Source organism: Elephas maximus, chromosome 2 (genome assembly GCF_024166365.1).
Source record: "Elephas maximus indicus isolate mEleMax1 chromosome 2, mEleMax1 primary haplotype, whole genome shotgun sequence".
Lineage (NCBI taxonomy): Eukaryota > Metazoa > Chordata > Mammalia > Proboscidea > Elephantidae > Elephas > Elephas maximus.
In genome coordinates, this window is record NC_064820.1 from 177,438,801 (window position 1) to 177,465,665 (window position 26,865).

Here is a 26,865-nt window from a genome sequence, read left to right on the forward strand (position 1 = left end):
AAGTGAAGATTATATAGATATATTCGAAGTCTCTGGGTGGTGCAAATGGTTAACACCTGGGCTGCTAACTGAAAGGTTAGAGGTTCGAGTCCACCCAGACACCTCGGAAGAAAGGCCTGGTGATCTACTTCGGAAAAATCAGATGTTGAAATCCCTATGGGGCACAGTTCTAGGCTGCACACTTGGAGTTGTCTGTATGACAACTTTTTTTTTTTTAACCATTTCTTAAACTTTTATAGGTTTTTTTGTTGTTGTTACATTGTTTATTTGCATTTAGTTCTTTCATCCGTCTGCAGCGTGTTTTTGTGTATGGTGTGAGACAGTGATCTGACATTTTTTTCTTCTATAAAAATTAAACCAAAACAAAAAGAACACCAGTTGCCGTTGAGTTGCTTCTGGCTCATACCAATTTTTCCCTGTTTTTTTCTTTAAATAAACTTTATTCAGAATAGTTTTAGATTTATAGCAAAGTGGTATGGATAGTACAGACAGCTCCTATATAACCCAATCTGCTGTTTTTTGAGTAGTTTCTCTGCTTTGAAAGGATATTTTTACCCGGGACTAAATTTCCACATGTATACAGATGTCTTTCTAGAATCTCACTTGTATGCTATTGCTCTCTTTGCCATTTTTAATGATACCTGTTTATTATTATTTCTAGAGAGTTCATAGTTTTTGACAGGGAACTTGAGGTCTCAAAGGGCTTTAAGAGGTCAAGTCTAACTTCTCTTCAGGCAAGTAAAGTGTTATCAACCCTGGCTTATGGATATTGTTGCTGCTGAGATCACACAGCTAGTGAATAGGGAGGGGTGTGGTCATGGATTATAGGAGCCCTCATGGCGCAATGGTTAAGCACTTGGCTGCTAACCAAAAGGTCAGCAGTTCTAACACACCAGCTGCTCCGTGGGAAAAATACGTGGCAGTCTGCTTTCGTATTTCCACCTGGGGCGGTTCTGCTCTGTCCTGTAGGGTCGCTGTGACTCAGAATCGACTCAACAGCAGTGGGTAGTGGTGGGTGATCATAAATTTCTCATTTTATATATGGAATGCCCTTTCCTCTGAGCCAAGCCTGGGGCACAATAGTAAGGATGAGGCTCTGGAGCAGAATTTCCCATCCTCAGCACCATTGAGATTGGGGCTGAATAATTCTTTGTTGCGGGGGCCATCTTGTACATTACAGGATGTTTAGCACTAGATACCAGTAGCATCACCCCACTCATGACAATCAAAAATGTCTCCAGACATTGCCAGATGTGTCATGGGGGGGCAAAATTGTCCCTGGTTTCGACCCACTGCTCTGGAGTCAGAGTATGAATGTGGCTCCAGGATTCGATAGTCGTGTGCTCTGGTTTCCTCCCGTACAGAGTACAAATAAAAATGGTGCCCATCTCCTAGGATTGTTGTGAGGACTCAACTCAGAGGGGGCCCTAGTAGGACAGACTCGAACTCAATGTTAGCTGTTAATATTTTAAATATTCTTTATTTTCAATCTCCTAATCAACACAGACTTCCCATTTTCCCTCCACCTCCCTGCCTTCCCCACCAAGGAGCAAGTGTTTTTAAACCTGAACAATGTTCACCAAAAAATTATATGTCTTTGTTAATGAAATGGAACTCTATTTTCAGGCCTCCACTGTTGTTGTTGTTAGGTGCCATCGCTTCCGACTCATAGCAATCCTATGCACAACAGAATGAAACACTGCCCGGTCCTGCACCATCCTCACAATCATTGCTATGTTTGAGCACTGTGTCAATCCATCTCATTGAGGGTCTTCCTCTTTTTTGCTGACCCTTTTTACTTTACCAAGCATGAAGTCCTCGAGGGACTAGTCCCTCCTGATAGAGTGTCCAAAGAGAGTGAGATGAAGTCTTACTATCCTTGCTTCTAAGGAACATTCTGTCTGTACTTCGGAGACAGAGTTGTTCAGGCCTCCATAACGGCTAATTAATTAGCTCTCACGATAAACTCATCGGCGCTCGTGTGAATTTTATTTGCAGCTACAAAACAGCAATTCCAGTTAGTTAACTGGCTTTAAAGTGACAATCCAGCTCTGTGGAGCAGCAGAAAGGCCCAGAAATGATTTTTGAAGCAAGACGGTAATGACAGTGGGGAAGACAGAAATCTAGGATAAGGAGAAGACTGAGGATTTCCTTGATTCATTAACTTGATGGCTTTGGGAATGCTGTGTTCATTTACCATTAAAACACACCATCATCTTGCAATGGATGGAAGACTCGTCCTCCAGCAATTCATGTTACTTAGTCGCTCAGAAAGAGAAAAAAATTCTTTTTTTGCCTTTTGTAGCAGCAGATTTTGTAAGACCATTATGTCTGCTATTAAGTTTGCCCAAGAGCCCCTTTAGGAGGGATGGTTATTTCTAGTGTGTAAGAAGACCTGGCTGATGATGGAGGGTTGGTTTAAAGGGATGAGGGCCCTGGTTTAAAGAGGAGAAGGGAGTGCCCTGGTCTTGGGCAGCACATGCTATAGGGCAGGTAAGTCTCATTAGCTTGGCAATCTTTGTAAACCAAAAACCCGTTCCAACTCATTGTGACCCCATGTATGTCAGAGTAGACTTGTGCTCCATAGGGTTTTCAATGGCTGATTTTTTGAAAGTAGATCTCCAGGCCTTTCTTCCGAGGTGCCTCTGAGTGGATATGAACCTTCAACCTTTTGGTTAGTAGCAGAGTGTGTTTATTGTTTGCACCACCCAGGGGCCTGGATGACTTTGGTAATTCATTCAGCCAGTGCAGCAGAGTGGTTAGAAGCCTGGTTCTGGAGTCGGAATAATGAGATTGAAATCCCAGTTCCCTACCCTGCTAGTTACGTGGTCTTCGGCAAGTCACTTAACCTTTCCAAGCCTCATTTTTGCCCATCTATAATAAAAAAAAAAAAAAAAAAAAAATTTTTTTTAATAATAAAATAATGTTAATAATAGTACCTATCTCATAGCTTCACTGTGCATTTTAAGTGAGAATTCATTTAGACCAATGGTTGGTGCATAGTTAGCACTCAATAAATCTCAGCCGTTAGGATAATAGCTATTATTATAATTATTCAGCTTTGGGTGAATGTTTGTATTCTTTCCGTGAGCCATTGTGAGCCAGTGTGAGACATTATGCTAAGGGCTGGGGGTGCACTGAGGTAAAATACATTATCTGCCTCGGAAAAGCTCACCCCTGGAGATGGGAGAGAGAGTAATCTTTGGGCAGAGATGAACACTGAGGACTGTGAACGTAGGGAAGGGAGTAAGAGGAGCCTTTCAGGAGATGGTGACCTTAATGAAATGACTACTACCCACAGTCTGGTAATTCAATAACTACAAAGTGAATGGAGCCTGAATACAGGCAGGGCCACAACACACTGGCAGAGGCAGTGAAGACCGTTAGAAACCTATGTGGAGCTTCAAAAAAAAATTTTTTTTAATTACAAAATAAGAAACAATGACCAAGTTTGAAATGCACAGTCTGCAAGACCAGAGAGAAAAGTCTCACCTACTCATAGTGAGTCATGCCTTGACATGGTTTTTGCAGACTTTAAGCCTGTTTGTGTCAGGCCCTGTCTGAGTCCCTGTCTTACAGGGCACCCTGAGGTGCTGGGTACCGGGTGCATGGGCTGCTGTGATATTTGTTTGGTGAGGTGTGCTTCATCAGGTCTGTCTTCTTGCAAGAACTCACCTGGTAGTTAGAAGGGGATTTTGTTTTGTACAAAGGGCTGTCGAAGTTCATTGCTGAGGATTAGCCCTGTAGTTTCTTGCTATTGGCAAAGGTGTGGACCCTGCTTTTTTTTTTTTTTTTTTTTAACATTTCTATGCCTCTTGGGCTACAGGTAGGGATCCCAATGAGATAATTATCCAAACTCAAAAAAAAAAAAAGTTAAAGTGCTCTATAAAAGACTCTCCTGTCATCCTTTTTTATTGTCCAGCTTTCACATGCATATGAAGTAATTGAAAATATCATGGCTTGGGTCAGGTGCACCTTAGTCCTCAAAGTGATATCTTTGCTTTTACAATTTAAAAGAGGTCTTTTGTCACAGATTTGCCCAATGTAATAATGCTGTTTGATTTCTTGACTTGCTGCTGCCATGGGCGTTGATTGTGGATCTAAGTAGAATGAAATCTTTGACAACCTCAATTTTTTTTTCACTATATAGATTTTTTTTTTATCACACTTTAGATGAGAGTTTACAGAGCAAATTAGTTTCTCATTAAACAATTAATACACGTATTGTTTTGTGACATTGGTTGCCAACACCATGACATGTTATTATTCCCTTCTCGGCCTTGAGTTCCCTATTACCACTCAATTTTCTTTTTTAATTTTGTTTATAGTGAGCATATACAATAATTTGGATCGATCTCCTTTATACCTTTTGGGAGTAAACTGTTAGATTGGAATTAATTTAGCTTTGAAAGAAGTACCCCGGTAACTTTTTTTTTTTTTTTGGCAAAATCTTATTTATATCAACTTTTGGGTTAGTTTTTACTTTTCCCTCAAATGGTGGGAAAAACATAAAAGGAAGTGAATTTTGGAAATAAAAACAAATAGCTCCTCTAGCATCATGCACCGTGATCAAATTTGGTGTGGATTTCTTTGAGGTTTGCTTTTCATAGGACAAGTTATACACTTCCCAACAGTTATACAACTGGGCTCAGTTTTAAAATTCAGCTTTTTATTGATTTAATTCAACTACAGTTTTCCTGGGCTCTGCTCTGGGGACATGCTAAGAATGGGGAGAAGCAGTAGTGTTGATGAATGTAAATGGTCAGTGGTTTAAAGGCCTTCCCATTGTTCTTGTTTTCGTGTGTTCTGAATACAAATCTCATGAAGTTGACAAAACAGCTCCTAGTGCAGAGTAAGAGCTGGTAAATGGGAGGCAATTACACTGCTGAGCTGCTCTGCCTTGTTCTCCTTTCTGGCTGAGAAACGGTTCCAGCTGTGCAGTTTAACTTCATCTTGACCTGGGTGTTTCAGTTGCATATGAGCAAGCAGTTGCCTCATTTGAGATGTAGACTTTAAGGGCCTGGAGACTGGAGGGTCTGGGTGACTGACTGGGCACCGTGGGAGGTGGGGAGTGGACTGTGGTGGCTGCAGTGGTTCTCCGTACAGATCCTCGTGGCCTCTGGCTCTGGACTTTCTGTGCCATATGGTGACTGTTCAGGGAGCTTGTAGGGAGGAGAGGGTAGGAAAGTGATCGGGGGCCAGAGGGGATCTTTCAGAGGGCAGAGGCAAGAAGTTGTTAATCATAGTAAAAACCTAGAATTTGTCATCACAAAATAATCAAGAAATGTTTTCTAATTGTCCACCATGTGGAAGGCACTAATGGTGTGGGGAGAAGGGTAAAAGGTCGAAAATATCATCCCTGTTTTTGAGAATTTCAGTTTCACAATTGATGGATGCAAGCCCCCCTGGGAGCAAATGTTAAATTGCGTGGTTAGATGATGGATATCCCAGGGCTATTTCTTGCTCTCCTCCACACCCAGCCACAATATTTTTAAAAAATGCATTCTGGATCATACCCCTTCCCTGTTTCCTCTGTCTTAGGAGTCTGTCTAGGCCTGTCTTAAAACATGCCATTCTCAGTCTTCTCAGTTATCCGCCCTAGCAGAGGGGCCCTATACTGATTTCTTTGAGCTGCTGTAACAAATGATCACAAACTGTGTGGCTTAAAATAACAGAAATTTATTTGTTGGAGATAGGAACTCAAAGTCAAGGTGTTGGCAGGGCCCTGTTCTGTCTGAAGGCTCTGGGGCAGAATCTGTTTTGTGCTGTTCCCTTAGCTTCTAATGTTGCCGGGGATCCTTGGCTTGTAGATGTATCACCTCAGTCTTCACCTCTGTCATCACATGGCCTTCTCCCTGTGTGCGTCTCTGTTTGCGTCTTTTCTAATTTTTTTAAATAAAGACATTAGTTACATTGGATTAAGAGCCCACCTCATCTTAATTACATCAGCAACAACCCTGTTTCCAAATAAGGTCATATTCTGAGGCTCTGAATAGGATATGATTTTGGGGCGACACTCTTCAGTCCAGTACAAACCCCCTTTTAGTTCCTGCTAGCGTGCCTGGTCCCATTCTATCTTAGCATTTGAACATTCTATTTCCTCTGCCTGAGACTCCTTTTTGCCTGCTCCTTACCAGGCCAAAGCCTACTCATTCTTCAGGATTTCTCCTTAAATGTCATTTCCTCCTAATGCCCAGGTGCTTCATAGGATCTTGTACCTTTCCAGTGGTGGCCTTATCACATTTGAACTCACTTGTTTGTATAATTACTGATGATATCTCAGTCTCTCCTGTTATATCACCATCCCTACGAGGATATGGGCAAGGACCATGTCTGTCTTGCTCTGTGCTGTATCCCTAGCACCTAGAACAGGGCGGGGCACATAGTAGGTGCTCCATAACCAGTGTCGAATGATTGGTTGTGGATGGAGAGATTCTACGGGTCTGGGACAGCTGTCCTTTGAAAGCACTTTGTGTCTCCCCAGACTAGGGCACTTAGTGTGTGGGATTGAAATGTCCCATTTGTCTACCTTTGTGAGTCTGTAAGCTTCTAGAGGGCAGAGTTTAGGCAATGGCCATATTTTTATATCCAGAGCCTGGCACACATAGGAACTCAACAAAGGTTTGTTGAATGAACGAAAGAATGCATGTATGCATGAATGACGGGGACCTCTCTGGGTTTTAAAGCATCCCTGGGAAATAAAAGCAGAGCAAAAATAAATTTAAGCATCAGGAACGGCAGCAGGGGTTGGGATGCAAAATAAGACGAGGGTAAAACAAAAGCTGATAACCTGACTTAGAAAAATACTGGTAGTCACCACACACAGCATGACAGGATGTGCTCCTCTGCAGCTGAGCAGAGGGTTGGGGGGTGGGGTGGGGGTTGAGGGGTGGGGTCCCATGGAATTTCCCCAGCTGAACTTTATGCCTTGAATGAGGTCTGTCTTTCAGTGTGAAAGAAAGAAGAGTCAAGGTTTTAGCCAGGGCCTCTGGGTCAGTGGTGCTTCCATTTATGGAGACAGGGTCAACAGTGGGAGGAGCACACCTTCCCAGGCGCCAAACCTCCAGTGATGTCTTCAGCTGCTGCACTTGTTCATGTCAGGCTTAGTACATTTTATAAGTTGCCTTCTATGGTTACATATTTTTCAGCTGCATACCTTGCTACCTTATTTAGTCTTTAAATTCCTTTGGGGGAAGAAACTTTTTTTTTTTAATTTGTCTAAGAAGTAGGTATTGAAGCAGAATGGTTAAACGTCCGAGTTGTATGTGATTGGGTGAGTGTTTTAGTTGATTAACTTTTCCTCCCTCTTATTTTTTAATTTATGTATATATTTTTGGTCAAATGGGGACAACAGTATTGTCTCCCCTGTAGGTCTTTGTGAGGGCGAAGTGAGATTTGCATGTCAGGTGCCTGCTTGGGTCTGGCATGCAATTGACACTTGGAAAGGGGTGGTTATTCTATCACTTGGTTCCCCCTTCCCGTTAGATTTCTGTGCTGCTGGCCTTCCTACCTCAGTGTCACCTAATTTGGAGCAATTTGAGATGAGGGCATCACTTTTCCCCTTTCCATATCTTCATGCAAAAATGGGAGGTAAGGCTCACTTAAGAGATACACAAGTGGAGACCCTCAAATGCTGATATTTCTATTGTATTTTACATGATATTCTAAGTATAAAAGGGCATGTTGTGTTGAGAGTGGTGGAGAAACGATTACGTGCCACTCGAGGAAAGCAAGTGCCTAGTGGAAGGTTTTGGGCAAATGGAATTGATGCTGCAAGACAGCAATATAAGACATTCTGTAGTAATCACTACTGTGTGGATGCAGCCAGAATAAAAAAAATGCCCAGAGTTTTGGCTTAGGCCCATGGATGAGTGGGAGCACGAAGCCTGGCATGGCACAGAAGGAATGAAAGGCATGAGTGTCGCCCAGCGATGGATATATGCAGATGTAAGTTTAAGCAGACATGAAAAGATACGGCAACTGCTTTCTCTGCAATACTGGCCAGCTTTGTTAATCTATCATGACATTTTTTTCCTGGTTCTGATATAAAAACTAATATTTAATGGGTCTTTATTGCATGCCAGGCACTGTGCTCAACATAAATTATCTTACTCTCCACAACTCAGTGATGTAGGTCTCTTTCTCTTAATAGCGTCATAGTGCAGAGGAAGAAACTGTGGGTCAGAGAGGTCATTCACTTGCCCAGGATCACTCAGCTGGCTGGGGTGGCACTGGGATTAGAACGCTGGCAGCCTAACTCCAAAGTCTGTTCTCCAGTCGCTATGCCTCCAGATATGCCTAGATGCTACCTCAAAATCCTTCCAAGCTCAGCAGTCCAGGTAGCCACTACTGAATGGCTGAATGTGTCAAAAGATGAAATGTGTTTGTTTTACCTGGCGTGAGATGCTGACGACTGAGGAGTGCCAGGACTAGATCTGGTCGGGGAAGCAGCTGCTCTGGATTCATCAGACGTGTCTCTCTTGTATGTTGCAGGGCTGGGACAGGCTGCAAGACACGAGGAGGTGGCTTTGTGCTGTCTCTGGAAAAACCTATGTGTATCCTCAGCTTTGAGAACTGAATTCCATGGGTCGTCTCAGTGTCAGACCTGTGAAGTTCAGTTCTTCAGCTGGGATATCTCTGTCATCACGGACCTGAGGGACCCTGAGAGAACAGATCCAAGGCCTGCTGAAGAACACGGAAGACTAGAAAGAGAAGGGCAAAGTCTCGGGCTGTGAATGAATAGGTAGCATGGGTTCAGGGGAAAAGCACTCATTTAATTGCTTGAAGACCTTAGTTCTAGCTGAATGAATGATCTCAGCAAGTCACTTCCTACTGCTGCTGCTACTACTAGTTTACCTGTATTGATTGCTTACGATGACCCAGGTACTCTTGTGAGTGCTGTACATGCTGTTTTAGGAGACTCCTGGGAAAAATCACTGTAATGAGACTTGAGACATCTGGCACTGCTATGCAATGATTTTTTTCCTTCTTCATGGGTTCAGACAGAATTAGTAGATGTGCAATTATTTTTTATCACTGCCGAGGTTACTGGTCCTTTTTTTTTTTTTTTTTTTAAAGATAGTCCACACATCTGTGGTGAAAGAGGAGGAAAAACATGGGTACACCATGACTTATGGGCCTCCTCTCCCCTTATTTGAATCTCTGCTTCCTTCCCCACTATAAACAATTAGGGCTTAATAGTGCCCTCATATTCCAAATGTTAGCCGATTCGGGGATTAGGGTCCGTGCCCCGGAGCAGTCGAGCCAATAAAATGTACTCCAAGTCAGAAAGAGTGAGAAGGTTTATTCTGGAGATGAATACATCACCAGGACTGGCAGTAACACAGGCTGTCTCTCTGGAGTCCCAGAAAGCAATTTTACTTTAGTTTATATAGACTTTTACAGAAGTTAGAAGTGTCTTTGTAGTTACTTGGCCAGATGTATGCTCAAGAGGAGTTATTCATTACAGGGTAGTGACAAAAGATACCTGTCAGACATCTCTTTCTTAGGCTAAAGATACACATACCAGATACCTGGGCTCTGATTTTCCTGTGGGGGTTGTATGCCACAGGTGGTTGGAAAGAACAAAAGGTTATTTGCAGCAGTTTAAAACAAAGTCATTTCGGTCAAAACAAAGTCATTAACAGAGGTATGTGAAGGAGGCAGGCAGAGGAAGAACAACTTATAGGTTCATCATGGTGTTAGTTACGTCAAGCTCTCAGTTGCCCATTTTGAAAAAGGAGAAAACATGCTGGGGAGTAGCAGGGTCACATGAACAAGGAAAAGCGGTTGTAATTAGATTTTATCATCATCCTCAGTCTCTCCCAGGGAAAAGTAGTACAAAGCTTTTGAATACCCCCCTTCTTTTGCTGGAGAGTCCCTGAGTGGTACACACAGTAAAATTCTCAGTTGCTAACTGAAAGGTTGGAGGTTCAAGTCTACCCAGAGGTGCCTTGGAAGAAAGGTCTGGTGATCTACTTTAGAAAAATCAGCCATTAAAAACCCTATGGAGCACAGTTCTCCTGACACACATGGGGTCGCCATGAGTCAGAGTCAACTCGAGAGTACCTGGTTGGGTTCCATTTTCTGGAATGGTTTGTTGCCTGTTGTGGGTAAAGCTCTTTTGTTGTACTTCTCTGTCACCAAGTAAGCCAGGCCTGTTCTGAGGTTCAGGACTGCTGAGACGATGATAGTTTCCATCTAATTTAGGCAGAGGGCTGAGGGCAGCGAAAGTTCTATCTGGACTTTATTTGGCTTTTGTTTGATAGGGAATAAAGGATGTGATTTGTTTTTTGGAAACTCATTTTTGATTCATTTCTGTCTCTTGGTGTCCTGAAATTTCTACCTCATTGTATACTGATGATGTTGAATTTTACCTAAGCCATATGATCCTGGAAAAGAGTGATGCTTAAAGAAATCCCCTTAACCTCTTTTGAGTTCTGGAAAACAGCTTACTGCAAAGAACTGACCAAGATGGTCTTCGTGATCTCCTCTGCTTGAATAAACTTTAGACAGGCTCCTTCTACCCTTATCTCCCTCTCCCTCTCTGGGTCTCCCAGGATCCAGGTGGCCTTCTTACAAGAAAAGAAAGCATTCTGAGTCAATTGGCCCTAATTACAAACTCTGTAAATCACTCACCCATCCCAGTGATCAACCCCTCTTGATTTTCTTCATTATTTGTCCACTAGCCCACACCAGCTTTTAAAAATCTTGCAAGCCTTAATTCCAGGGAGTTGAACTCAGACTTGGGTCTGTTTCATGCCCCATTGCAATGGCTTTCCCCCTCCACCACACAGTGTTCTTGCCCCCCCCCCCCCGCTTACGATAGTCCTTCCCCTCCTTCTTGCAATAATTTTTTTTATAAAGTCAGCCTTGCCTGTTTAACATTATCTTGTGTTATTTTTTGACGGTAGTCTAAAGAATGAAAGTGTGCTTTGGTCCAGAGAGGGGAGGCAGGCACAAGGTGGGAGACCCTGCAGTACATTGATCCTCACCTTGTCCTCTCAGTGACACTGACATTTACTGAGTGCACTGTGCTGGGCATTCCGCTCAGGGCTTTGTGTGCACGATCATAGTGAACCTCACACCAAGCCTTGTCACGAAAATGGGGACGATTTCATAAAATAATGTCAACTAAAAAAGTATAAACACTTTTTTTCAGAAGCAGATGCAAAAGCGTGCTTGGTTCCCATGAAACCCCCTAGCATGAGTGTATCCTCAGGCTGTACTTATCAAATCAAGGACCTCACCAGTCCCTCTCACACTCTGCCCACTTCCGCCCTTTGCTTATCAGACTGTGCATTTTGCCAGTGACTCATTCCACACAGAGCTTTGGTGAAACACAGCTGAGACCAGACAGCAGTGTGTTCAGCCCTGGACACCTGAAGAAATCCAGAAATCTGACTCAAAAAAAAAAAAAAAAAAACCAAACTTCCATCAAGGCAATTCCGGCTCATAGCGACCCTGTATAGGACAGAGTAAAACTGCCCCGTAGAGTTTCCAAAGGGCGCCTGGTGGATTCGTACTGCTGACCTTTCCATTAGCAGTTGTGGCTTTTAACCACTACACCACCAGGGTTTCCAGAAATCTGACAAGAAGCTCCAAATGCTCTTAAGTCCCAGATAATCTCTCGTGTGGGCGTTACTGAAATAAGGCTCTTGCCTCTCACTGGTCAAGAATGAGCAGGTAAGGCACGTAGTTTTCCACATGAGCAAAGCTTTACTGAAGACGCTTGCAAGCAGAGATAAGGGCCTAGAGCAAAGCTTACCCTTATCTCACCGAATAAAAGACTGGCCCGAGTTTTTAAAAGTTCTTGGGCAGGGGGAAAAAACTCATGTTTATTCATAGGCACAGGTGGGGATATGTTAACTAAGGCGCCCACGCAGCAGCTTTCCAAGATGGCTCCTGTCCCAGAGGCCTCTGGGATTCGTAGCAGGACTTATGGGGTATCGCGCCTGCGCAGTCTCTTGCTCCCCGGGTTCGATTCCCTGGCTGGGGCTATAGCCCCTCACTGCCCCTGGTGGAAGGTCACACAGCAGTCACAGGTGGATGTTCTGCGCATGTCCCTGTGCCTGGTTTTCTCCAGCTACTTCTGAAAGGCAACCTTAAAGAAGTTTGCAGGCTATTTTTAGATACCTTGCCCCATTGTTCTGGGGAATGGCTTTGTTTCTGCACCCTGGCCCATTTCTTGTTACTTTGTGTGCAGATTTGGGGGCCCCTCTGTTCCTTGTCTTAGTAAGTCTCTAGGTTCCACACACAACCCCCTATTGCTTCCCTGATAAAAAAAAATCCCTGATAGTATAGTCTATTTCCCCTTTACTTGCTTCTCCTCTAACCACACCAGTGTCTTCGCTATTTCTCAAACAGGCACCCTCCGATCTCAGGGCCTTTGCTCCCTGCCTTATACCTCCCTGACAGACTTCAACCCCATAAATCTTTATGGGAATGTGGATGGAGGTCTCTGCTTCTGTAACTTCTTCATGCTGGACTGGGGTGTTATTTCTGCCTAACTGAGTAGAAGTCTCTCGCTACCTGGCACCATTGGGACCCCTTTCTTGGGGAATCAGTTGGTAGCCTTGCATGACCAGGAGCTTGGCCTGACTAAAAGCTTAAACAGGCAGGGGCTGAAAATGAGTAGTACTATTCTCCTGGTCCAGGCTCTAGACACTTCGGTGTCTACTGTCATGGAAAGACCTCAGTAGTCTAAATTGGGGAATTATTTCTTTTAACAGCCCTTTTCCTTTTTACACATTTAGACAATAGTCTTAGAAGGGTGTCCTTGCCATAGTGTGTGACTATTTTTATAACTGTCATCATTCTTCATAAGAAAAACCCCTTCTTTTCTCTTACGGTACGCACCAAGGCTGTTAGCTCAGCTTTTTGGGCTGATGTTTCTGGTAGTAAAGCTCTTGTCTCAGTAACACCAGTCTGGCTGACAATTGTATAAAAGGGCGGCAGGTTTAATGTTTGGCACGCTTTTAACTCTGGGGTATCTAGGAGGAGGGCCCAAAAAGGGTAGAAACCAAGTAATAGCGGGGAGTTTTTTCTATACTGCCCACCAAATATCTTGGCCTCTCCCTCTTTTGATTCTCAATCTTATGCTGTTTTTTTCTTTACATTCTCTAGCTCAATTCACAGGGAAGGGGGAAAGTTCTTTACCTTAGGCTTTCCATCAATCCCAATAACTGTACAGTCACGAATGAAGAGTCGGCCTGGATTTTGGGTTAAAACAGAGAAGGCAGCTTTCGTGTCTAACAAAAATTCAGTGTCTTTACCTCCTATGTCGAGAGTAACCCAAGGCTCTGTTGTGGCAATGGTCTTCTGGCCGGGAGCTGAGTGGACCTCTGGGCCTCATTGATAGGGCCCCTGTTCTTCTTCTTCGGAGTGGGACATCAGGTGTTGTGGGCCTGTCTGGACTGGCCTCTGGGGGAAGTCAACTGGGTGCCCTGTTTTAGAATGCTCAGGACAATCCGCCTTTTAATGGCTTCTCTTTTTTGCAATACCTGCTTTGGTTTGGCTGCATACTCACCGGCTGATGAAGACATTTTCGTGGAGGTCTTGGTCTTCAGGATCCTGTAGGGTTACCTAGAGATGGGCCCTGAAGTGCTATTGCCAATAATTGGGTCTATTTTTTTCATTTTATCCTCCGCTGCCAGGCTTCTGTTGTTAAAGGCTTTAAAGGCTTCCTCAACCAGTCACGAGAGTGGCCTGTCTCTATATTTTGCAGCTTTCTTCTAGTATCTGCTGCAGACTGGGTAATAAAATGTACAGCTAGCAAACAAAGTCTTTTCTTCTGGGCTCTCAGGGTCAGACTATTTCCTAAAAGCCTCAGTCAGCCTAGTGAGGAAGACCGTTGGGTTCTCCTCTGAATTTATCATAATTAACAGGCTTGGCCATATACTTCTGAATCCGGCCTATGACACACGCAGCACGTGGGTGGTTAGCATTGTCTGCCTGTTCTCTAGCCTGAGCTGGGATCCTGGTCTTTTTGTCTATACTACAACAGTGAGTTAAATAACCATCACATTTCCCCAGGTCAAATTAAAATTCAAGTTGAGTTTCATGAACACATTCTTAAACCTCTCAGGGTCTTCTGACATACTTCTTAACCTTTCTTTGCACCGGCTTAAGTAAAATGGCACATGAACATGCGTTGTGCCTCTAGTCCCACAGTGATTGATAAATTTCCTAAAGATTTCTCCAATTTATATACACCATAAATAGGAATTAAAGTTACCAACCATACCCTGAGTGTTGGACCAAAGAGCTTTCTTTTGACTCTTGTTTTACAAAGGATGACAAATTTCTAAACAAGAAATTATCCACGTAAATTCACTGTCAGTTGGAAAACATTTCTAGAAGGAACACACAAAGTTTATCCGGAGAAAACAGAAAATATAGAAAAACTTACATGTGACAATTAAGTTTTCATTATTAGCTTTTCTCGTTGGAGGCCTTCAGTTAATTCATCTAAAACATACTAAGCATTCTCCCTGAGGGCAAGCTGTCCCCCTTTGGTTAACCTATTAACAGACATTGGTCACTTATTCAGAAGCAGAAGTGGAATCTAAGACAAAATGGAGTCTGAGCCATAAGGGTGATCTCCTCTGAGAACCTGGTTTAAGATACACAATTTTCTGTATAGCAAGAGGATGAGTTTGATTACAAACATTAGACAGGTATCTCATGCAGCATTGTCTAAAAGACTCATTAAAATGATTATCGATTTATCCTAAACATAACTCTACTTACTGATCTTGGGAGTTAGTTTCTCAAAACAGACTGAATTTTTAAAAAAAAGCACAATTGCTCAGAGCAAAATGGTCTTGCTAGTTTATCCGGGCAACTGTTTGCAAAAGGACACCCAAAGGCGATGGCCTGTGTGGGTTGCCCCAACTTCTACGAAAGCCAGAAATCTGGATTCCAGGAGAATTATGTACAACTCTCTCACGGTTTCCTCCTTTGGATCATGATCTTGTTATAGAATCTTTGATTAAAAATATTCAACACTATGTGTTTTTAAGATCTCAGGCACCACACAGCAAATCAGGAGGTAGAACAGAAACACTAACATTAGGCCAATTGTCTGAAATCACCAGTGAAACCGTGACCCTAAGGCCTTTGAACCAAGGAAACAAATATCATAAGGTTGTTACCGCGAATCGCGGATTCGAGCTGCCTGCCACAAAGCCAATACTAAGACAGGAGGAGGTAAGCAGCAAGTGTTCAAGAGACAGAGGGCTCTCCAAATTCTGTCTGCCCCAAAAGGGCTAACTGGAGAGTTCTATAGGGAGAGGGCCAGGGTTTATTGATTTCCAGGAATGTTGATTCTTCTTTGAGGTGGACATAATGACAAAGTGACCTATTGTTGACGTCTAGCAGGTCTCTTATCACCATCCTGGTTTCGACCACAAGATGGATCCAGATTTTGCTCAGTTATCTCAGGTTCTGATGGTATTGTTCATTGTCTTGTCCCCTGGTTTAATCACAACAAAAATCTCAATTACCTTGTTTTTCTACAAAGGAACAGTCGCGAGACAGATCCCAGAGCAAGTAAATGACATTTTCAAAGACCAAAGATTTAATCACAGCTTATACAGCTGAACAAGGAAATATATTCTCTTATTCTGATACTGAAACACTAAAGAAAATGTATTTTCTCTACTTCAATCCTACCTTTTTTCTGAAGGTTTCTCAATCTTGGGAAATGGGGCATCACTCAATCTGGCTACTTCCTCCTGAAGAGGGGCATGAAGTTGGGGAATGTTTATTTAGGGTGGGTGTTGGAAGTAGAGTTATTATGAAAGGCAATAGTGTCTAAGTGAATCAAATGGTGAGCATCCCCTTGGTTGATGGGAGAATCCTCTCAGCTAACTAGGGCAAATATATTTCATGCCTTTAAGGTGGTCTCAGTTCATTTGATACAGATTTTCAGAAAACCTGGAACACGAATACAGACTATTAAAATTACAATTCTCAAGGTGACAAGGGAGACTAACCAAGATCCTGTGGATGGGAATAGATTCGAGATCGAATCCCACGGTCCACTGGGCCGTGCTATGAGATCTGTCCATTCAGTGACTTTATGGATTGCTTTCAATCCGACGTCCACTTCCCCCGAAGGATAAATCCAGGTACAAGTCTTATTAATTATGGCACAAACACCCCCTGATTTTGCCAATAGGAAGTTCAATGCAAATCTGTTTTCTAAGACCACTTCCTCCACAGAATTTAGGGAGGCTTGCTGGGCTTTTAGGGCTCTTTCAGTACCCATGGCTAATAAATGGATTGTATCTGAAAGGTTTTTAATAGCCATTTTCATATGGTACATCTCTAGTCCGGGGGTTATGGTCCTCAGAATCCACCAACCAAAAACCAGTTTCTTCTAACACTGGGTTATATCTGTAATTCTGGGTTTCTAATGTAACAGGATCTACAGAGAAAACATCTCGCTTTTTTCTTGATGGGTGTGGAATGCTGGTGGTGGAATGGACTTCGATGGGGAAGCCTAGTTACCCTAAGGTACATTGGCCCATGAAGTGGATCCCATTTAAGCATTGGATGGCCCAAGTCCAGGGCTAGTCAGATGAGTTGGGCAACTCGCTACTGGAGTATGGCTTACCTCCACATAGAAAGGTATAACCCGGTGGAGCACGTAGAGACAGATCTTCATTTGGGACATCTGGAATGTTTGAATTAAAATGTAATAAGTAGGGGTTGTTAAGAGATTCATTGTATTAAGAGAGGAGTTGAAAATCCCTGAAAATTTGCTGATCTATTCATACTCGGGGTACTTGGGACTTTAATTCTCAGCTTTCTTTTGTACTACGGTTATATAGATTAGAGAGGAAAAAACAAGGGATGGAAAAAGGATATTGCACTAATCCCTTATAGGCGCTCGGGGAGCATGGTGTGTTAACACACCCTCAGATATAATTTTATCATAGTTGAAAACCGGGGCAGCCATAGGACTTAGGGTGGCACAAGATCATGGCAAATGGTGGCACACTGAGATTCCCTCACTTAGCCACGGCTTGGGACATGGTAGCTAGACCATTAGATGACCAGTCCTAGCCATCTGGGAGGTGAGATGATTCTTTTTTCCCAACAATAATTACACAGGTCCCCTTTCCCTGGCTGATCTCGACATCCATGAGGTATCCTTTTTTATATTTTACACAGAGATATGTCCCCGTATTAGATACAGTGATGTTCTGAATAATAATAGAAAAATCACGATTTTTAAAGATTAAGTAGTGTCTGCCATAGGGGAAGCTTGAGGAAAATTTCCAGTTGGTCCTCAAACTGTAGACTGCTCTTTATCTGGAGATTCTTGAATCCACTTAATAGGACCTACAGGAGTCAAAGATGAGATAACACAAGGGAGAGTCAGGGTATCTCCTACTTGTAAAGTCAAGGTGCCTCCTGACTGGAAAATTGTAGGAGCCTGGCTTGACTCTTTCTCAGTTGAGGCAGGCCCGACCTGGAATAGAAAAAGAATAAGGATTAGAGTCATATTTGAATTTTTGAGAATCTATACTTTTTTTTTTTTATATACTTAGGCCTCAAACTGGGGTGCAGGTATGAGGATTCTTCAGTCTTTTTCTAGGTTCTTCCTCAGGAGGCGGGGCCACTTTTACTCTAGTGTGATGTACCCTTGCAGTTACTCTGGCCAGTTTCTGAGAGGAATGAGTAGTTAGAAGGACTTCGTATAGTCCCAGCCAGGTGGGGGCCAGTTGATCTTCTGGATGTTGATTTTTCCAAACCTTTAACAGGACCCGGTCTCCTGGCTTAAACCTGTGAAGAGGCACATCAGAGGGGAAGGGCAAATGAGAAGAGGCATATTCGTTAGTGGTACTTACAACTGTTCCTAAGCATCGGACCCCATCTCTTTTTTTGACCTCCGTCATGATGGACGTGGGGAAAGTTGACTGTTTCAGGAATGGTCTCCCACATATAAATTCCTAAGGACTTAACTTGAGTCCGCTTCTAGGGGCCACGCGAATCTTAAGCAGAACAATCGGTAATACCTGTAACCAAGGGGAGTGGGTTTCTTGGCAAAGTTTAGCAAGAGTCTTTTTCAAAGTATGGTTCATCCTTTCAGTCTTTCCAGTAGACTGTGGCCTCCGTGCCGAGTGCAGCTTCCAGTCGATGTCCAAGCCCTTGCTAAGTTGTTGATTTACCTGGGCCACAAAGGCTCCCCCTATTATTGCTCTGAATTGAGGGTGGCAAGCCAAATCAGGGAATAATCTCTTTAAGTAATGCCTTAGTCACTTCTCAAGCTCTTTCGGTCTGGCAAGGAAAACCCTCTACCCACCCAGAGTATGTGTCCACAAAAACCAGTAAATACCTGAAGTTTCCAGGTGCTCGAGGTATCACCGTAAAACCCACTTGCCAATCTTCTCCCATGTTTGTTCATCGATGTTGGATTCCTGGCTCTGCTGGGTGGGACACTGACTTTGAATTGTTCTTAGCACACAGCGGACATCTTTTAGTGACTTCACATACTGCCTTGAGAATTTTTGGTCTCGCAACTATTTGTTGGGTCCATTTGAGGTTGGCGCCTCTCCCAAAGTGAGTCCTCTCATGTAGAGTTGATATTATGTTATACACCTGGTCTTCTGGTAACAGTATTTTCTTTTCAGGATTAGTCAACCAACTAGCGCCTGGTGAAGATTGAAACCCTCACTCTTTCGCTCTATCTCAATCTTGGGGGGTATATTATGGCTAGGGGAATTCATTTAGGTTTAAGTGGGGAATCAGGGCTAACTCTTGCCCTGCCTTTTCCCATTCTTGTAAGGCAGGCTTTTTTGCTTCTATACCAGCTTTCCGATTTCCAACGGCCTCAAAGGATTGCCCCTTTTGATGCCCTGGATAATATATCACTGCCACCTGGAGAGGATCGTGGACAGCTTCTAAGAGCTCAAGGATCTCAGGCACATTTTTTATTTCTTTATTAGAGGCTGTCAGGAGCCCTCTCTCCTTCCATAAAGCCCTGTGGGAATGTAAAACTGAATGAGCGTACCTGTTGTCCATGTAAATGGTCACTCACTTCCCTTTTCCCAGATGAAGAGCCTGACTGAGAGTTATGAGTTCAGCTTTCTGGGCTGAAGTCCCCTTAGGCAAGGGGGCAGCCTCCAAGATATTTGTCAGGGTTACCACCACATATCCTGCTGCCCGACGTCCTTCATGTATGAAGCTACTTTCATCTGTGAATATTTCAACTTCGGAATCCTGCAGTGCGACTTCAGACAAGTCAGGCCCACTTGAATGGACTTCTTCAATGACTTCTACACAGTCATATATCGGCGGATCTTCAGATATTGGCAGCAGGGTAGCAGGGTTCAGGGAGGAGACAGCATTTAAAACAACATTAGGGTTATCTAATATCATGGCCTGATATCATCCCACATGGCCCGCCATAAGCCAGAACCCCCCTTTTTGTTCTAAGAGAGGAAGAACTTTATGTGGTGTATTTACAGTCACCTTTTGGCCAAGTGTGGACTTCTCGGCTTCCAGAAGCAAGTCACAGGTTGTGGCCACTGCCCGCAATCACGGTGGCTGTCCCTTAGCCATAGTGTCTAATCGCTTTGAGAAGTATGCCACAGGGCACCGGGCCGGGCCCAAAGTCTGAGTCAGAACTCTCACAGCGATTCCCTTCCTCTCATGCACAAACAGTGTGAAAGGCTTTTGTAAATTGGGCAATCCCAAACCTGGGGCCGTCATCAACTTATATTTAATTTTGTCAAAGGCTTGCTGACATTCTTTAGTCCATACTAAAGGTTCTCTTTCTTCCCCTTTTAGGGCTTCATAAAGGGTTTTGCCAAGACTCCAAACCCAGGAACCCAAACCTGACAAAACCCAGCCATTCCCAGGAATTCTCTTAGCTGTCGTTTTGAAGACAGGGACTGCCCCCCCGCCCCCGCATGATTGCCTCCCTTTGACTTGGGAGGAGGTCTCGCTGTCCTTGAGAAATCCTTAATCCCAGATATTTAACTTGTGGGAGAGAAATTTGGGCCTTTTTCTCAGATACTTTGTACCCACACTCTGCCAAGTGATTTAAAAGTAAGTATTCCGATCGAAGCCTTCTTTAGTTTCACTAGCCACCAAGATATCATTGACATATTGCAAAACCAGACCTCGATTCAGTTTTATAAGAACCTTAAATCCCCTTGTCAAAATTCCTCCAAAAATAGTGGGAGAATTTTTAAATCCCTGGACTAGAACTTGCCATGTAAGATGTCGTTTCGCCCTGATAGCTTCATCAGTCCATTCAAAAGCAAAAAATTGCTCAGAGCCAGGATGTAATGGGGTGTAAAAGAATGCATCTTTCAAATCTAGCACTGAAAACCATTTAACTGGCTGGGTATGGTGACAAAGAGGGTGTAGGGATTTGGGACTACTGGATGTCTATCCTCTACTATTTGGTTAATTTTCTTCAGATCTTGTATAAATCGGTATTCTTCTGTTCCCGGTTTTACTACCCGTAGGATGGGGGTATTGTAGGGAGACCTACAATATCTTAAGAGGCCAAACGTTATGTACCAATGCACCAAGGGTGTTATGCCTTCCAAAGCTTCTTTGCAAAGCGGGTACTGTTTCTGGTTGACAACTGGGGCTCTGGGCTTTAAAGTAATCTTTACTGGTTTGGCTGACTTCGCTAGACTGGGCCATTCCGAAGCCCAAACTTCTGGGTTCACGCTCACTCTTATGTAAAGGGAGATTTCTCTAGGGGGTATTGTTTCTTCGTTAAGGAGGGCCACTTGGAAAGTGCATGCAGCCTCTGGAGGAATCTGAATGAAAAGTCAGGAAGGCCTAAAGGATATCTGAGCCCCAAGCTTTGACAAAATATCCCTCCTGAAGAGGGAAACAGGACATATGGGCATGCATAAGAATTCATGGCACAAGAGTTCATTTCCAACTTCACAGCTAACAGGTTGTAGGAGGGGCGAGTACTCAGTTTTCCAGTAGTGCTGACCATTGGTGTGGTCCGCAGGCTAAGGGGTGATTCGGCCGTGATTAATACCGAGAAGGTTGCCCCAGTGTCCAAGATAAAGTCTATGGGGTGTCCTCCCACCTTAAGGGTCACCTGGGGCTCACGGTGGGAGACGGCCAATGGTGATATGGGCCCCTGGCCCTGTTACTCGGACTCATCTCCAGGGGATGGTCCTTCTTGGTAAGCCTGCAAGGTGGCTGGCGGCACCAGTTTCTTTGGGGCATTGGGACACTCACATTTCCAATGCCCACGCTTTTTGCAATGTGCACACTGGTCTGACCCCAAAAGGCGTCTTGGTCTATGTTTTGGCCTTAGCCCTTTTCTAGGCCCCTTCTCTTTCTCAGAATTCGGAGGTGACAGTGCAGTGGCCAGCAAAGCAGCCTTCTTTTGTTTCTCCTTTTGTTTGGCTGCCTGATCTCTGTTATTATATACTTTAAAAGCAATTTCAAGCAGCTGTCCTACAGGCATGCCCAAACCTCCTTCTAGCTTCTGTAACTTTTTACATATGTCCGGGGCACCTTGGGAAATGAAAGTCATATTCAGAGGTCGGAAATTATCTGGGGTCTTAGGGTTCATATCCATGTATTGCTGGAAAGCATTCATCACCCTCTCCAAAAAGGTAGAAGGGTCCTCTTTTTTCTCCTTGTATTATTTCTCTTAATTTTTGCAAGCTCTTATGTCTAGGGACCCCATTCTTTAAGCCCACAATGAGACAATCCCGATATAGGTGAAGTTGACCCCACCCACCAGCGCTATTATGATCCCATCCCGGACCTCGGGTAGGGACAGCTTCCACACCTGGGGGCCTTGTTTCATAAGTGCGGTCTAACTCAAGCAGTCTATCTGCCTCTTTTCGTGCCTGTTCTAACACCACCCAACGCTCTTCTGCAGCAAGGAGGGTAGTTAGTAAAGTCTGTATATCTGCCCAAGTAGCGAGGTGAGTTGAGAACACGGAAAGAAAAAGTTCAGTCATGCGATTAGGGTCACTCCGATATGGCGGGGTGTGATTTTTCCAATTATATAAGTCAGAGGTGGACAATGGAGTATATATCAGTATTGGCCTCTGGGGACCGCCTGCTTCATCCAGCCCTGCTGGTGCCTCTCGAAGGGGATATTGCCCTGCCTGGTGTTTGGGGGCTCCCTCACCAAAAACTGTAACCCTACTGGGTACGAGAAGGGGCAACCATACCTGAAACCGCGTTTCCACTGTCCATCTCCTCCAGGTCTCCCCTCGATGGACTAGTACTAGAGTCTGGTTCCAGCCCCAGCAGGGAAGTGTGCATTCTCTTCCCCCAACCCTGTCCTCTCCCAGCAGCAGCATCACCACTGCCATAAGGAGGAGGAGGAGCCATTGCCAAAACTAGAGCCCATCTGTCCAGCAATGGGTCTTCGCTGGAAGAATCAGGAAGGACTTTTGGCTTCTCTTTGCCTTGAAAAAGAACTTGGTTAGAAGAAGGGTGGATACTCTGATATAGTGACATAAAAGCTTGAACATAGGGGACTTTGTCCCATTTCTTTTCTCTTCTACAAAACAGATCCAACTGAAAAATCATATTAGAGTTTAACGATCCAAACCTCAGCCAAGCTTCCTGACTTGCCAACTTATATTGCAGCCAAATACTATTGCATAGAAAAATCATTTTCGTTTTAGTCATTGGGGCATAGCTATATTGCCTCCAGCTGGTCAGAATGCATCCCAAGGGGGACTCTACTGGTATGGAGGATCCCCCCCTCCCATCCCTGGTCCCCTGGTGTGGTTTCTCAACTGTGATGGAAGGCTGGGGGCCCTTTCTCTTTTCTGCTTCAATGCAATTCATGGCCCGACCTACTTGAAAGTCAATCTCTACTGTTATCAACTTAATTTCAGTCAAAATGCCCCTAACACCAATTTTTGGTCCCCAATTCTCACTGAGACGCTTCTTCTTTTTTTTTTTTTTTCAACAACACCTTAGCGTGATATTCTACAGAAACTTTATGAAACCAGTCGTCGTGCTCCATCAACCAGGACCAAAAGTATTCATGGATTTGGGAACAGGTGTTATACAGACAGGGGCTGACACGGCAGTGGAAACGGCGTAATGCCTTGCGTGCCTCAGTTGGACATTCACCGTCGGTCAAGTTCAAGCGAGGCTCTCACATTCACACGCATACACATATAAAACCACTTGGCCAGGCTAACACCCTCGGCAATCTCAACCTCATACAATCCCTAGAATGACAGGTAATCTTGACAACCTTAGCAGCCTCAACCTCCCAGACAACCCCAGGATGACAGAGGTGACCGCGACAGCCTCACTCACACACCCAAAAACCAAAACCAAGACTCTAGAGCCACCAAGAGTCCCCTATGCCAAACTACTTTCAGTGTCAGTCATCTGAAGCAGCACTCACTTCAGAAACCAAGCGTCTAAGCCCCCTCTGGACTTGCTCTATCTGCCCTGGCCCTGAGTGCAACAGGGAGAGAAATCATGGACTTGCCCCAGGGGTTTTTCCCTTAGCCGGTCTTGTTCCCTGCTTACCTTATTTCTGCGCTGCTAGGGACTGGCGGTGCCGTGGCGAGAATAAGGACCGGGCAACATTTCCCTTTTGAGGTTAAAAAAAAAAAAAACCTCTGGCGGCCACTTAAGGGTCAGTTGGCCTGTCCCAGCCCCGCCCGGGGCCGCCAAGCTGCAAAGAGCCCCACGTTGGGCACCAGAATTTGTTACCGTAAATCGCGGATTCGAGCCGCCTGCCGCAAAGCCAATACTGAAACGGGAGGAGGTAAGCACCAAGAGAGCTTTATTGAACACGGTGTTCAAGAGACAGAGGGTTCCTTAAATTCTGTCTGCCCCAAAATGGCTAAATGGAGGGTTTTATAGGGAGAGAGCCAGGGTTTAGAGATTTCCAGGAATGTTGATTCTTCTCTGAGGTGGACATGATGACAAAGTGACCTATATGTCTGGCAGGTCTCTTATTGCCATCCTGGTTTCGGTCACAGATGGATCTGGATTTTGCTCAGTTATCTCGGGTCCTGATGGTGTTGCTCATTGTCTTGTCCCCTGGTCTAATCAACAACAAAAATCTCAATTATCTTGTTTTTCTACAAAGGAACCTATTTTTCCATAAAGGAACAATTGTGAGACAGATCCCAGAGCAAGTAATCGACATTTTCAAAGACTAAAGATTTAATCACAGCTTAAAAAAAAAAAAAAAAATACAGCTGAACAAGGAAATATATTCTCTTATTTTGATACTGAAACACTAAAGAAATGTATTTTCTCTACTTCAAGGTGTTTGTTCACACATAAGCAGCATCAGTAACTGTTTTTCATGTGCCTCAGCAACAACTACATTTTGCCAAACCTACGATTGCAATTTTAATTTGTAAAATCATAGCTCAAATTTCAGACACTTTTCTGGTTATGACATTTATAACTCTGTTAAGTTTGTCAACAAGAACTTCTAATTGAAGAGTTACAATATTTAAACCCACTAGTTAGACAATCCAGGAGAAAAGAGGAAAATGGTTTCTCATCTCCAGAAAGTAGGACCTTAAAGCATCAAAAATATTCTCACATAAAACCTATAGTACCCTTTAGTTTAGATATTTTGGTCAAGTGTTTTCAGGAAATCAGCAAAGTAAAAACTTATCTGTAGATGACAAAACTTAATATAAAAAAACAAAGAACCATACCCAGTGCCGTTGATTCCGACTCATAGCGACCCTATAGGACAGAGTAGAACTGCCCCATAGTTTCCAAGGAGCACCTGGCAGATTCAAACTGCCATGATGAATTTGTAATACATAATCCCAAGACACAATACCATACAGTCAGGATACATCAAGAATATACCAAGACTATTAAGGCTCTAAATACCTGAACAGCAACAAAAATAACTTCGTAAGTAAATGATGAATTCTCCAAACTATTGGCTTTAATGACGTTTTAGATTCAAAAAATAAATCAGCCAAGTTAGCAATAAAGAAATAATACTCAATTTAACATCAACAAATTACCTAAAAGATCGTAGAAATTATTTTAAGCCTGTAAACCATAAAACATAACTAATTGAAATAAAGTTTTTAAAAATATTCCAAATTTTCATTCCACTTTTACTATTTCTCATATTTTTCCAATCTAATTTTATCAGCTGGCTTTGGAAATCACAAGGTTTCTGTTCAACTGACTAACGTTTCTCCAGGCCATTTCAGACATGTTCCATCGTGGCCTTGGCAGCTGAGGGCTGGGGGCTAAGGGGGCCTGATTTTGCCCCACCCTACCTACCTTTTCACTCGAGGTAGACAAGATTTTTTTTTTTTGGTAGACAAGATTAGCCCATTCTCATTCATTTACATACAGAGGCATTTTGAAAGGCTATCTACGCAGTAAATACCAAAGCCCAAGCCCTTTAGCAGTTTCGTAAACGAATCCAGTTCTTAGCTAAGGAAACTGGAGGCTGTCATCCCAATTCCAGACATTTTGAAAGGCAGAAGACAATAATTTCTTTTTCTTTTGCTGTTCTGGAACTACTTTTCCTTTAAGACAAAATTACCTTTTTTTTTTCAAACCACGTGGAGTAAAAAACATGACCAATTGCTCAGTAAACAGCCCAATCAGTAAACCCTCAGCGGTCTCCACAAGTATGCTACAATTCAACCTGAATTGCTCTTCACCAGTTAGTTTCTATGCAACACACACATTACACATAACACACAGACAGAGGTAACTGAGATAATCTCACAGTCTCAACCTCCCAGAGAGCGCTGATCACACATAAGACAAACAGAGAGCACAAGTCAGGACCAGACAAGTCAGGAATATCTGAATCTCCACTTTAATTTTCCAGATACCTCTTATCCCAAATACCAAACAGAGGGGCTTCAATCTCTCAATCCAAACAAAGACCTCTACATGCATTCCCCCAGAAACAGGGTGTACCATCTAGAGACAGACAGTATCCAGACACACAATAACCGCGGCTGAAACAAGTGGCTGGGCAAGAGGCCACCTGGAGAGGAAAGAGAGGAAAAGGCGTAGCCTGCAGTTCCTGCCAAGAGTTCACTACCAGTGGGTCAGAAATTCCCTACGCACTGTGGCCAAAAAAAGGTGTCCCTTGGTCCCTAGGGCTTGAAAAAACCTGTTGCTCTGGGGACCGTTTGTGAAATTTTTCCTTTGGTCCCTAGGGTCAAATGACCTGTTGCTCTGGGGACACTCCGTAGACCTTTCTGTAGTAATTTCCGGCGGGGAGACCCCCTAGTCCCTGAGGTTTAAGGTGTCACTTGGTCTCTAGAGTCAGTTTAGACCGTTGCACTGGGGACCCTTCAGGTGTCCCTTGGTCCCTAGGGTTTGAAAAAACCTGTCGCTCTGGGGATGCTTCACCCTTCACTAGTGCCTCCGGCCCCCACAGTGTGAGACACCCATCCATGGGGGACTCCCGGGTGGCCTTATCTGGGCGAGCAACTCATCCGCCACTCGGATTTCCATTGAGTCCTCGTCATTGCGCTTCATGTTTCCAAGGAAAAACAGACAGAAAGGCAGAAACTTTGCTCGGGAGGAAAATGAAACTAAGGTTGGGCTGCGAGGAGTAAGGGGGAGAAGCCCTTACCCGGTGTAGAAACGCGAGAAGAAATCAGTCTCAGCAGCTGCTTCCTTCGTCCACTAAAAAAAAAAAAAAAAATACTGGGGTCAAGCAATTCTCTCCACACTGCCTCGGGTCCAAGAACAGGACGCAAAGGGTCCCTTCCCTCCTGGCTCACCAAAATTGTTACCGGATTAAGGTTCTTGCCTCTTGCTGGTCAAGAATGAGCATGTAAGGCACATGGTTTTCCACATGAGCAAAGTTTTATTGAAGAGGCTTGCAAGCGGACATGAGGAGGAGCCTAGAGCAAT

General features: G+C 43.8%; 1 long non-coding RNA gene across 1 annotated transcript; it reads right to left on the bottom strand.

The window, feature by feature from the left end:
* Window positions 1-5,665: 5,665 nt before the first annotated feature.
* Window positions 5,666-26,865, bottom strand: LOC126070243 (uncharacterized). Its single transcript, XR_007516174.1, has 7 exons — window positions 26,733-26,865; window positions 26,582-26,634; window positions 17,655-24,038; window positions 16,622-17,482; window positions 15,676-15,737; window positions 8,394-8,505; window positions 5,666-5,882 (listed from the first exon to the last, which is right to left on the bottom strand). It is a non-coding gene; the product is annotated as an uncharacterized LOC126070243 (long non-coding RNA).